We start from the raw sequence: 14,286 nt of genomic DNA, 5'->3' as shown, positions 1-14,286 counted from the left end.
TTCCATAGTAGTCATGTTGTAAAAAGGCTAACTATATGTCCCTTCATTTTATCCTGCCCTCTGTTTATTCTATTCTCTCTTTTGACCCTGTCCCTCCTCAGAAGTCTTTGCTTCTGATTAGCCCCTCCCGTCTTTCATCCCCTCGCTCTTTTATCCCCTTCTCCCTCATTTTCCTGTAGGGTAAGATAGCTTTCCATGCTCAATTGAGCATGTATGTTATTCCCTCCTTAAACTGAATCCAATGAGAATAAGATTTATTCATTCCTTCTTGCCTTCCCCCTCTTACCTTCCACTGTAAAAACCTTTTCTTGTCTGTTTTATGTGAGATAATTTAGCCCAGTCTACCTCTCCCTTTCTCCTTCTATAATCCTCTCTCACCCCTTAACTTTATTGTCCGTATATCACCCATTCATCTTCAACTCACCCTGTGCCCTCTATAATTTTTTTCCCTCCAACTACCCTAATACTGACAAATGTCTCATGAGTTACAAATATAATCTTTGCATGTAGGAATGTAAACAGTTCAACATTAATAAGTCCCTTATGATTTCTCTTTCCTGTTTACCTCTTCATGCTTCTCTTGAGTCTTGTATTTGAAAGTCAAATTTTCTATTCAGCTCTGTTCTTTTCATCAAGAATGCTTGAAAGTCCTCTATTTCACTGAATGTCCACTTTTTCTCCTAACGGATTTTACTCAGTTTTGCTGGGTACATGATTCTTGGCTATAATCCTATCTCCTTTGCCCTCCAGGAAAATCATATTCCAAGCCCTGTGATCCCTTAATATAGAAGCTGCTAAATCCTCGTATTATCCTGATTATATTTCCACAATATTTAAATTTTTTCTTTCTGGTTGCTTGCAATCTTTCCTCCTTGACCTGGGAACTCTGGAATTTGGCTATAATATTCCTAGGAATTTTCCTTTGGGGATTGCTTTCAGGAGGTGATCAGTGGATTCTTTCAATTTCTATTATACCTCTGGTTCTAAAATATCAGGGTAGTTTTCCTTGATAATTTCTTGAAAGATGATGTCTAGGATCTTTTTTTGTTCATGGCTTTCAGATAGTCCAATAATTTTTAAATTATCTCTCCTGGATCTATTTTCTGACTCAGTTGTTTTTCCAATGAGATATTTCACATTATATTCTATTATTTTTTCATTCTTTTTGTTTTGTTTTATAATATTGTGATTTCTCATAAAGTCACTAGTGTCCAATTGCTCCATTCTAATTTTTAAAGAAATATTTTCTTCAGTGAGGTTTTGGACTTCCTTTCCCATTTGACCATTTTTGCTTTTGAAGGCATTCTCCTCCTCATTGGCTTTCTGGACCTCTTTTACCATTTAGGTTAGGCTATTTTTAAGGTGTTATTTTCTTCAGTATTTTTTTGGGTCTCCTTTAGCAACCTGTTAACTTATATTTCATGATTTTCCTGCATCACTCTTATTTCTCTTCCCAGTTTTTCCTCTACTTCTCTTACTTGTTTCTCAAAATACTTTTTGAACTCCTTCATGGCCTGGGACTGATTCATATTTTTCTTGGAGGCTTTGGATGTAGGAGCTTTGACTTTGTTGTCTTCTGAGTGTATGTTTTGGTCTTCTTTGTCATCAAAGTAAAATTCTAAGGTCTGAGGTTTTTCCTGCTGTTTGCTTATGATCTCAACCAATTACTTGACTATTGAACTCTTTGTTAAGGTAGGGGTCTGCTTCCAGTGTAAAGAATGTACTTTCCAAAGCTTCAGGGGCTTTGTGCAGCTGTTTTCAGAGATACATCTAGTGATTGTAAGTTTTCAGTTCTTCCAAGTTGGTATGATCAAGGGTGAGGTGTTTACTCCTTTCCTGGCCTATGTTGTGGTCTATGAGTGACCACAAGCATTCTTTCCTGCCTTGCAACTGTGATAAGGATTCCCTCTCTCCCATATGCCAGTACTCCTCCTTGCCGCAGGATCACCACCCAGAACTGTGACCCCAATCCATGTATTCACTACTTATGTGCCTTATTACCACAGTATTCTAAGGTCATGCCCACTCCTCTCATTAGCTGGATTCTAGGCGCAATTTTTGAGATATATCTTTTATGTTGAAGGAAATATTCTCATGAAAGTTCATAAATCTGGATCCCCTGAAGTTTAACTAAAAGCCTTTGGGGGTCCGTGAACCAGAGATTAGGAATAACCAAATTAAGAGGATAGTATTAGGAGGATAAATCACAAGGTTACTCTGGAACACTAGAAGTTATAATGGCCACCCCTCTGGAAATCTACATTGCTAGGGGTTGTGAGAGTTTGACAATTGAGTTCTAAGATACTCACTAGCTATACAACTCTGAGCAAATCAGTCAATCTCTCTTACCCTCATAGTACTGTCCTCATAGGGTTGTTGTGAGGACCAAATAAAATATATGTAAAGGTATTTGTAAATCTTAAAGTACTATATAAATGCTATCATCATCATCATCATCATCATCATCCTTTCTAAAGTGTATGACAGTGAATCTTGACTGATAAGTTGCTTATTATTAGTATGAAGTCTCCTGGTCACAAAGGAGAATAGAAAATGAATTAACATCACTATCTTCCAGGGTACCAGGATTTCCTCTCCCTCTGCTGCATCTGTTAGGGTACTTTTGTTGTTGTTGTTGTTGTTTTATTTTCCCTAGAAAGCAACAAATCTGTCCATGAAATTTGATTAGTCTAGGAAACTAAGACTCACCTATCTATTTTATGGCTAAGTAAACCTCCTTTTGGTACCTGTTGAATGACTAGTGGGTATCTACACTGAATCTAAAATTAACAAGGGACAAGCTTGAGTCAGGCCTGCTTATAATGGAAGTTGTCTGGACAAAACCCACATTGAATCTAGAGGAAAGAATTACAATGAGGAGGCAATGGCAGTATGGAGTTAATTCTGAATAAAGTGGAAAGGAAAATTAATTTTAAAAGTTTTGAGACGGTATTACAAAATATGTAGAAGATGTATTGGTTGACAGTGCTAAATCCTGCAGGGAGATTTCAAGCATATAAAAGGGGTTAAGTCCCTCAAAAAGTGGGTGGAAAGTGATTTCTCAATGTCCTAAGATTTTCTTCTTTGGGTTTTTTTTCTTATCTTCTCTGCTTCTGTCCCCATTTTCCCACTCCTTAAGAAGCAAGCAATCTGATATAGGTTATACATGTACAATCATGTTAAACATATTTCCACATTAGCCATGTTGTGAAAGAAGAATCAGAACAAAAGTGAAAAACCACAAGAAAGAAAAAAAAAGTGAAAAACAGTACACTTCAATTTGCATTCAAACTCCATAGTTCTTCCTCTGGACGTGGTTGGCTTTTTCCATCACAAGTCTATTGGAATTGTCTTGGATGATTATATTGCAGAGAAGGGCTAAGTCTATCATAGTTAATACACAATATGGCTATTGCATTATACAATGTTCTCTTGGTTCTGCTCACTTTATACAACATCCATTCATGTAAGTCTTTCCAGGTTTTCCTGAAATCTGCCTGTGCATCATTTTTACAGCATGATAGTATTCCATTATATTCATATACTGCAACTTGTTCAACCATTACCGAATTGATGGGCATCTCCTCAATTTCCAATTCTTGGTTGCTACAACAAGAGCTGCTATAATTTTTTTTTTACATGTAGGTCCATTTCCTGTTCTATAATCTCTGTGGGATACAGACCTAGAAGTGGTATCGCTGGGTCAAAGGGTATGCGTAGTTTTATAGCCCTTTGGGCATATTTTCAAATTGGTCTCCAGAATGGTTGGATTAGTTCACAACTCCAGCAACAATGCATCAGTGTTCCATTTTTCCCACATCTCCAACATTTATCATTTTTCTGTTTTGTCATGTTACCAATCTTATAGGAGTGATGTGGTACCTAAGAATTGTTTTAATTTGCATTTCTCTAATCAATAGTGATTTAGAGCATTTTTCATATGACTGGATATCTTTAATTTCTTCCTCTGAAAACTACCTGTTCATTTCTTTTGACCACCTATGAATTGGGCCATGACTTGTCTTCTTAAAAATTTGACACACTTCTCTATATATTTAGAAATGAGGCCTTTATCAGAAACACTGGCTGTAAAAATTATTTCCCAGCTTTTTGCTCTCCTTGGTCTTTTCTAATGAGTTCCATCATCCCATTGCTACCAAAGTATTTAACCTTCAATTTCTAGATAGAAACAAGCTATATACAGGATAAATTGGAGAGCTTCAAAAAAGAAAAGTCATTAGAACTAACAGTTCTAGTTGGGAAAGGCTTCTTGCAAAATGTAGGATTTTACCTGAGGCATTAAGGAAAACTGCAAAGCCAGGAAATTAAGAACAAACTTGAAGCTCAGTGAGGTTGGCCAATCAACAAGCATTTATTAATTTCCTACTATGTGCCATAAATTATGGTAAGAACTGGAGACTGTTTTAGGAGTTTCCAGCCTGAGTTCTATAAGAACCTAAGAAAAAAAATACTATCTACCATGAGATCTTTAAGCTTGGATGTAAAGAAGTGAGTAGCCAGACTGAAAAGAACATGAATTTACTAAGGAAGAAGGTTTGAACTAAGAGGGACTTCAGGTTTTTAGAGTACATATTGTGCTTTTAGGACATGTTTTTTAGAGTACATGTTAGTTTATTAGGACAGCTTAGAGTACATAGCTAACCGGTGGCTTTCCTCAGCAGAATGGAAAATGTCAAAATATGAGAAAATGCATTTGAAAGATTTAATGTTAGAAAGGTTTTTTTAAGTATTCAACAAATATTCTCAAAATTATTAGACCAGTATGGAAATTACAAGATTCAAAGTAATACTGTTGTATTTTTGTCCTCCATAAGTTGTCTCCAATGAATTGAATTATTGTATGAGGCTCCCTGAAATTATCAATTGAGAAATATAATTCTTCTAGAAATGCCTTGAAAGATTTGTTGGGTTTCTGCTGTCTTTTGTCTTCCATGAAAGAAAATAGATTAATGCTTAGGAATATGTATCTTTTCTCAGGGCTTGTGTGCATATTTTAGGTCATTGGAGTTGTTAAAAGGCAGGTTTGTTCATGTGGGAAATTCATTTTTCTGAGGTTAGTCTTACCAGAATGCCTTGCATTGGCAGGAAATCTGTAAGTTGACCAAGTCCTCTCTTAGAATGGAATCATTCTTATTCATCCCACTGTTGCCAATAGAGAGAGAAGTTAAATGTAAACCCCATAGTTTCCTTGGTCTCAGAAGTTAGTTTATCTGGGGAATAGATATTTTCCCAAATTCACACTCATTTCATTCCCCCTCTGGAAATGCAACAAGAATACAAAAATCCTTGTTTTCAAGTATCTGACAGTCTGCAAATGAGGTTCCTGTTAATTAGAGGAAAACAACATACACATTTTAGGCTTGGGAAACAGTCTATGCAAAGATACAGAGATAGACAATGGAAACAAAACTTGATAATTTGATGCTAAAACTTGAATCCGTATTTTTCCTAAATCTAGTGTCATAGTACTATCAATTATGTCATGCTGCTTCTCTTGCAAAAATAATCACCTGAGAAAGGGCTGAACAAAAAAGACAGGTTCAGCCAAATAAGACACACAAGGGATAGCATATGGGCAGAAAAATAATTCATTGGCACTCATGAAATGACCAAAGACCTAGAGGAAGTTTTTCAACATGTTGGGTGATCTTTCTATATAATATTTAGGAGGAGATATAAACAAGAAAAAACACCAAAAGATAAGGGATATGTTGGAGGGAATGCACATTTAGATGAGCTCATGAATCCAATGGAACTTTTAATTCTGGACCTTTCAGTATTCTGAGCATATAAATGTAACAATATTGTATTTAATAATTCAGTCATTAATCACTTGGATCATTGAATCAAATGGCAAGCTTCAAAGCAGCATTCCATTGTGTCTTATTTTCCTGTGAAGTAGAATACCATGGTTCCTTGTCCTCAGGTTACTACTAGGACATGCACAAAAACCTAGCACCCATCAACAAAGTTTCTACCTTTCTTTCCTTTTCTGATATACCTGTAGACGCTTCATAGGATCATTGATTAAAAAAAACAACAAAATACTAGAAGAGACCTCACAAGTCATTTAGTACAGCTCCCTAGAGCTAGTTTTGTAACTGAATAAACTGAGGCCCAGAGAGGTTCAGTGATTTGCCTCTGGCCACACAGGTAGTAAACAATGGAGTTGAGATATGAAATGTTTTATTCACTGAATTTGAAAACTAAATCCTGGAAGTTGTTTTTTTTTTTTTTAAATGATTTGGTGAATTTAACAAAAAAGAAAACATACATTTAACTTCTAAGCTATGACCATTTAACAGAGAGAAAATTAAGCATAGGCAAAGGAAGGTTAATAGGGAGAATTAAGAGGAAAACAAAAAAAATAAGAAATGGGAGAAAAGAAAACAACAGGGAAATATGGATATGTATGAAAATAGATTGAAGTACTGAAAATTATATAAAGTACTGTTCTCAACAAATTGTTAAAATATACTTTGATTTTTTCTATAATTTTATTTCTCTGTGCATTTCCTCACTCTCTAGCTGATGGATTTTATAAATGGATACTGAAAATACTTCATCATAAATTGTGAACTATAATACCATCTAAAATCTCATAATTAAAAAAAAGTTCCAGATAATCAAATATCTAACCTATTTTGCCACATTTCTGTCTTCCAGACTGTGTGCCTTCAATATTAATTTCTCTCCACAAAATGTACCTGGTTTCAGTTTGCTCACAGCACTAATGCTAAAGAGTTTTTTGATGTGGAAATCGTAGCAAAATATTTCTAATACCCTTCCTTTTCATAAATTTTCCTAGTGGTACTAGGAGAGGAGTAAAGAAGAAAGTCTCTGTAATTCTTAAATTCTTAAATTAAAATTTTTATTTCCCTCCCTGGGACCCAATCTGGGAATATCTCTTTATTCAAAATATTTAATTATTTATTTGCTGTCTGTTGAGAAAGTATGATTCAAAATTTAAGCTTTGAAAGATAAGCTTGTAGATGTTTCTCAGGAATGATGCCACCCATTGACAGAGTAATATAAGCATCAGAAAACAAAGAAATTGGTCAAGCTTCAAGATCCTATAAAATTTGTTCTTCACCAAATAACTTCCTTATTTGATTGAACATGATGTGAATTCCCCCATTGGTAGATGTAAAGTACAAAATGTCCATATTTAAATGGAAGTACAAATATTTATTTCAAAAGCCTAGTATAAGTGACTTGGGAATATCTGCTCCACAGGGTGTCTCCATTACTACACATAATCAAGAATTAAGTGCTTTAGAAAATAGCTTCCTTTGCTTTAACTTGCAAAGAAAATGACAATGAATAAACAATTTATTCAGTTTTAACAGCCACAGTATTCAAGATCTTCCCACTATCCCTTCATCAACCTATATATACATTCCAAACCAGGGCAAACAAAATGGTTCATATCTTAGTCCCATTGAAATTAGGCAATTAATTTTCCCTATTTTTGCCTGTTTTTTCATGTATAAAACGAAAATACCGTTTTGATGGTACGTAAGATCTCATTCAGCGCTGGCAAGTCTGTACTTCTATTATAATAGTTTTATTAATAAAAGTGCCCCCAAAACATCATCTCTTTCCATTATGTGTTTTCTTATTCATCAGAGGTGACTTACTCTTGACACATATTGATTTAAGTGACTGCAGATACTTGTTATAGCATAAACTAAGTGTGTGGGACATGGAAAAAGGGGAAGATAAAGTCAATCAGTTACCTTACTCCCCTTAAAGTAAGTGGCATATTATTACACTTTGATATTTTTGTTAGATAATAATACCTCCACTGAATCAACCAATCAGAGATATCAATTGAATGTGAACAAGGTCTAGACTTTCCTGTTGAATCAAATGATTCTGACTAGGTACAAAAATAATTTATCAGTTTATGAGTATTTGAAAGGCACTAGAGAAAATAGAGCAATGTTGGAAAGATAGTATATTCAGATTGGTTAAGGAACTTTGTTCAGCCTTATGAGTTTTCTACAAAGGGTCAAACCAAATTCAACCTCAGTCATTATTCTAGAATCTGGTAGTAAAGAAGAGAGAATCATTGCAGCCAAGATCTGACAGCAAATCATTCGGGGTGGGAAAAGAAGATCTCTGACCTCAGCCTTTGTCTTAGTTTTTTCTTCCTCACCCTCCCCCCAACCAAAGAAGAACCTTGTGAGGTCCAAAGTACCAGAGGAGTTTCACTTTTCCTTAACATCCCACAGTATTCACAGGGGAAAAATAGTAACTATAGTAATGTCAGAGTCAGGAGCTAAATATAAAGTAGAAGCACTGGAGAGGGGAGCGTCATGATGCTTAAAAGGCCCTGAAAGAAGTCTACATGTGGCCTAGGGATAATTTTATAAGTATCCCCATGGAGTTACGAATGACCCTTTGGCCACATGTGTGTTCTAAACTTGATCCAACTATCCCTTGAACTCATCATGTTCTTTTATCAAACTGTCAATTTTTTTTTTTTGGAGGGAGAAGTTTAATGTTGTACCAATGGTTACTACTATACTCCCTCAGCAATCAGATTTTTTTAGAGCAAATTAAGTCTGTGTGACTAATTGAAATTAACTGATGAAGCACACTGGTGGGAGGGAGGGGTTTGTGAGTTTTTTCCAATAGAATACCTAACTCTTTTAGGTTAACTCTAACATCCATAGAGGTACTAATAATAGCCACCTTCTGGGGACCTAGGGTTGTCAATTTGAGTCATGGTTCTGATATTGAGCTCTGCATGTGTTCACAATTATTACTTTTTAAATCATAATATATCATCTTATTAATTTCCACAGCAAAAATTGAACTTGAAAACACTGTCACAATTTATACAATATCTTTATTTTGATAACAATTTGGAGTTGTGTTAATATGGAACCATGATTTAATCAGCATGGGGAATTCTGCAACTGAAAACTCCCTCTACTAATTCAGATTGGTAACTAGTCTAATTTATTGGTAACTAGTCTTAGAAAGTTGTCTTAGGCTTTAGGATATAAATGTTTTATCCATGGTCATAGCTAGTATGTATTAGAATGAGAACTAGAAGTCTCTCATTTATTAGGAAATTCATACACACAGAGAAAGATATATATATATAATATATATATATGTATAGATATATATATATAGAGATATATATATATAGATATAGATATAGATATATTCAAGTTAATGGAATCATGGAAAGCTTAATAACCTATGGCATATAACAACAATAACAAAAAAGTACATGTATATTCTGCTTTATGTTCTCATGTTTACCCTTCTAAATCATTCTTTCAGTCAGATGGCCTAAAAAATGGAAATGGAATATCGTATATAACAGTGAAGGTAACTTCTAGTACGTAGCAAACTTATCTGGTTGGCCATGAATGTCCCTTGAAAACAAAGAAACTCACTGTAGGCTCTCTGAAACTTAACCTTAATAAGATAAGCATAATTTTTTCCCTCCCTCCTTTAACTTTAAAAGATTTAGATTTAACCTCTCCACTGAACAGATAACAAGTACTGAATACTTAGGAGAGAATTGCATTAATTACTGTAGCCTAACAAAATTATAACATGCTGGAGAAAACATTCTAGAGATGAATCTCACCAAATTCATCTACGTTTGATCATGAAGGAAGAATCTAGGAGAAGAAGTAGAGGTATCATTGAATGAGAATTACACTTGATGCAAGGTCTCCCACTACATCTGGGGACATCTCCAGTCATTCTGATCTCTATCTTGGCACTGGACCTAGATGGCTCCAGAAGAGAGAGTGTGGCTGGTGACTTTGCACAGCCCTGCCTCACTTAAATATAGTTCTTTTCCAAGTTGTGACATCACCTTCCTGATGTCATTGGTGCTCTTTAAGAATGAAAAACATACAATGACCCTTGGTTTACATGAGCTAAAAATATTCAAGAAATAATCACTTCTTTTAGTACACACTGCTTATGCCAGCTTTACAGAAAGGACAGGAAGGGACAGAATCAAACAAAACAGATAATAATAGAAGAGATTATAATGGAGTGGAGTGGAGCAAAGTGCAATGGAATGGAATAGAATGGAATGGAATGAAAATTGATCAGATTTTTCGTTGACTAGAAATACTATGATGTTAACATCACCTTAGAGAGCCAGTGGATTATAAAGTAGCCTTGTCTATATAATCTACTATCTATTAATATATGATATGAAATGACATGATATGTTATGATATGATACTGTATATAATACATTATATATAATAATATAGTAGACACATGGCACAGTAAAAAAAAGTGATCATACTAGAAGATCTAACTATGAGATCAACTTCCATCATTTTTTGAAGTTATACAAGTTAATATGTAGATGTTCATTTTCTTCAAATGTACAGTACAATATAAATAATGATACATATCTTTTCTGCCCAATTTTTGATATTGAATGTGTATGAAAGTGTTTTTGTAAAATAGAAAATACTATACCAATGAGAGGTCTTACTATAGTCTGAAATCTTCTACTTGGATGGGGGAGGGGGGAGGTCTGTATCCAGAAGACTTATCTTTTTTTTTTTTTATTTTGGCTAGGCAATGGGCTTAAGTGACTTGCCCAAGGTCACACAGATAGTAAGTGTTATGTGTCTGAGGCCGGATTTGAACTCAGGTCCCCTTGAATCCAGGGCCGGTCCTCTATCCAGTGCACCACCTCACTGCCCCTGAAGGCTTTCTCTTTTATAACAAATACTTCAGCTATGGAGACCTAAAGAAGGACTACCTATAGAATTAATTTTAAAAGACATTTTAAGTAGCTAGATAGTATCTAACTTGAGTGAGAGTCATGCCGTCTGAGTCATCCACAGATTCAGGATTGAGGATGTAGCACCAATAGGTCTAACAAGAGCAAGCATGATGAATGGTCATCTGGCCAAAACAGATGTAGCAGCATTATCTGGGCAAGTTGGCCTATGATGACTCAAGGGTAACAGGAAAGGAGATTACATTTTTGACTATGTATTAGGTCTATACCTTGCAACTTTGCCTTATATACTGTTTATAATATTTCTGCATATCTGGTCTATTGCATGTGACTCTGATGTAAGTCTATGTTTTTCTATTAACTATCTAGTTTCTATGTACTATGTTCCTTCTTAGTGGTATGTATTTTGGAAAATGTACTGTTGCTATGGCATGTTCCATCTAAGGATGCTGTCCTGGGATATTTTGATGCTCCCTATATAAAAGGCACTATGCTAGTTGCTGAAGATTCAAAAGTAAAGGTTAAAAATTGCAGGTCTATGCTTACCAGTGAGATCATGAGTTTCTGAAATTATAGTGTTCTTCCCACACACCAACTTTACTCAATGCTCGGGATCAATGAAGATTAAGGGAGATTGAGAATATAATGACCCATAGGTACAGGACATAGTACCCTTCATGCATGCACACAGAGAATGTTTTACTGCTTGTTTCACTTCCTTGTTATTTATGTTGTCTCATGTCCTACTTGAATGTTTTTACTTTTGGATTTATATAAGGCTTTTTTTTTTAACATTCTATCAAGAAGGAGAATTTACAGAAGGTAGAGTCTCTAGAGAAGAATTGAATATTTGTCTACAGTAGTACACTGAATCTGGTTGGAATGAAAGGGAAGAATATTTATAGTTTAATGGTGAATCAAATTGTACTGCAAATCATGGGGCCTGAATTTTTGTTGGGCTATGTGGAGTCATCATTCCCCTCCCCCCAAAAGTCATGTGTATAGTGGAGAGTTGACTTATTAAGGAAAGCTTAATTTTGAACTCACCAGAGTTTTTCAACATAATGTCATCTAAGGGTCACAGTTTTAATCAGTTTTCAACGAACAATCTGATAAATTATACAGGATGCCCACTGTTTATTTGGTATCAATATTCATGCTTTAAAATACTTACTATGCCAAGACATGCCCTTTTCCCCAGAGATGCTACTATTTGTACATAACCTCCCCTCTTGGAGGTTTGGTGTTGCTTGCTAAAGTGAGGTTGATTGTGTGCTGTAACAATTTCTGTGATTTAATAATTCTGAACTCAAATATTTCATTCTCTGGTAGACTAGTTCAGTGCAGGAAGTTCAAGAACACTGCATGGAATTGGCTAGGAATACTCAAAAGGCTGCCTGTGTAACTATATCATTTTAACATCGAACACCAATTGGATATTCAATTATATGAATGAATCTCTAATTTGATGATGTAATGCCTACTGAAGAGTTAAACTTATGAAGAAGAAATAAAAAAAAACTTTGGTGGGACACATTTGTAAACTGAAAAGGAAAAGAAAATAAGGGTTGATAATACAGTATGGTCAAGGGGGAAAGAACCATCAGAAGATAAGGGATTAAATACTGTCTCTAATTGTTATAGTTGTTGTCATTTATTGTTTGTTCTTCATTATTAAAGGACCAATGACAGCATGGGGGTTATGTCTTGACTTGTAAGTGATTAGATTTAAGTGAGGTAAAGGTATGCAAAGTTGTCAGCTTCACTTTCTCTTCCAGGGTCATGAAATCCAGTGGCAAAGCATAGGTCAAGAGGACTGGTGATGTCCCCACACTGGTTCTAGTATTTGTGTGATATTAGATGCATTGCTTAACCTGGCTGGCCCTCAGTTTCTTCATGTGTAAGATGAGGGAGATAGATAAGATTATTGCTAAAATCCCTTCTGGCTCTAAACATACAGTTTAATGTTGCAGTGAGTGCATAAAAATGGAATTTGTTGCTGTTTTTTATTATTGATAATATAATTATTATTACTTCTCAAAAGTTAAGTTCTAGTGCCTTATTATGGTTTGTGAAATACATAGTTCCCATAATGAGACTACAACATAATACTAAGTACAGACAAGTCAACAAGCATTTATTAAGGGCTTACTATGTGCCAGGCATTTGCCCTGGTATAAAATACATCATCAAAGATTTTTATAAACAGAAAAGGAAGTGCAGTGATCATATCTAAGGGTTGTACAGTCTGGTATATATGATGTTAAAGTAACCAAAGGATAGATTCCTTTGTACTCAAAAAGATTCACTATAGAAGATTCTTGGAAAGAAATTGGCAGGTATTCAACCAGTATTTATTAAGTGCTTTCTATGTGCCAGGCATTATTATAATCACCAGAAATTCAAAGAAAGTCAAAACTATGGTGTCTGCCCTCAAGGAACTCACATTCCCATGAGGAAAACAACATTCAAACAACTAGGTACCTGTTATTCCAAAAAAGACACATACTAAGAAGGCATAGGTAAATTCCAATGTGAATTGGTGAAAGGAAAACATAAATGGCAAAATATCTAGCTATTTAATTGGTATTCACACTTTAATATTCATTTCTTAGGTCATATCAATAGCTAGTGGGGCCACCATTGGTAAGGAAGGATTTTTTATGTCATTTGGAAGGTGAAATGAAAGGAAATCTAGGAAGGAAGAATAGATTTGGGTATAATTTTTTTCAGAGATTATTACGGGAAAGGGACCTCATATGCCTTAGAGGATCATCATATAGTGTTGCTTCATATGATTCACATCAGAAACTCAAAAAGAAAACTATACACCATGTGCCTTACCACTCAACTCTATCTACTAAGACAAAGTTATCCCTTATAAGTACACAGTTCAAAATATTGCATGAGAAACCTTTCATCAAAAAGGTGGAACACAAAAGAGTCGATTTTTAATTGGTAACCATTTGTACAAAAGATGTCTATAAATCACCATAGCCAATTATAGCCAAACATAAAGGTTCCACTAAAAATGAACCCCATAAATTCTGTCTTCTAATACTCTCTGCCCTACCCTGAAAAAATTTTATGGACCCTGAGAGTTTCAAAGAAACTCTTTTCTTTGTTCTTGTCAACCTCTCTGCCTATGTTTGTCTCATTGCCTATCTGTATTTCTTTAGCTTCCTTTCATTCTTCATAGCTCTCTACAGGTCTGAAGTTCAAATTTCAAATCCAGTTTTTCAGTCAGAATTAGGATAAGTTTTTATGGTGTACTTTTTTAATGTGTTATTCCCCCTTGGTGATGGGAGGTATGGAACCTGGGCAAAGACTTCATAGATTCCTTTTCTCTCCTAATACCATTGATCACATATTTCTAAATCTTTCTTTCTTGCCTCATCTTTCACTTATTTCTTTTCATCATCATCATCATCATCATCATCATCTTCTTCTTCTTCTTCTTCTTCTTCTTCATCTTCTTCTTCTTCTTCTTCTTCTTCTTCTTCTTCTTCTTCTTCTTC

The sequence above is a fragment of the Vombatus ursinus genome, unplaced genomic scaffold, assembly GCF_900497805.2.
Source record: "Vombatus ursinus unplaced genomic scaffold, bare-nosed wombat genome assembly UNPS02014820.1, whole genome shotgun sequence".
NCBI lineage: Eukaryota > Metazoa > Chordata > Mammalia > Diprotodontia > Vombatidae > Vombatus > Vombatus ursinus.
Note: the sequence above shows the minus strand (reverse complement) of the source record.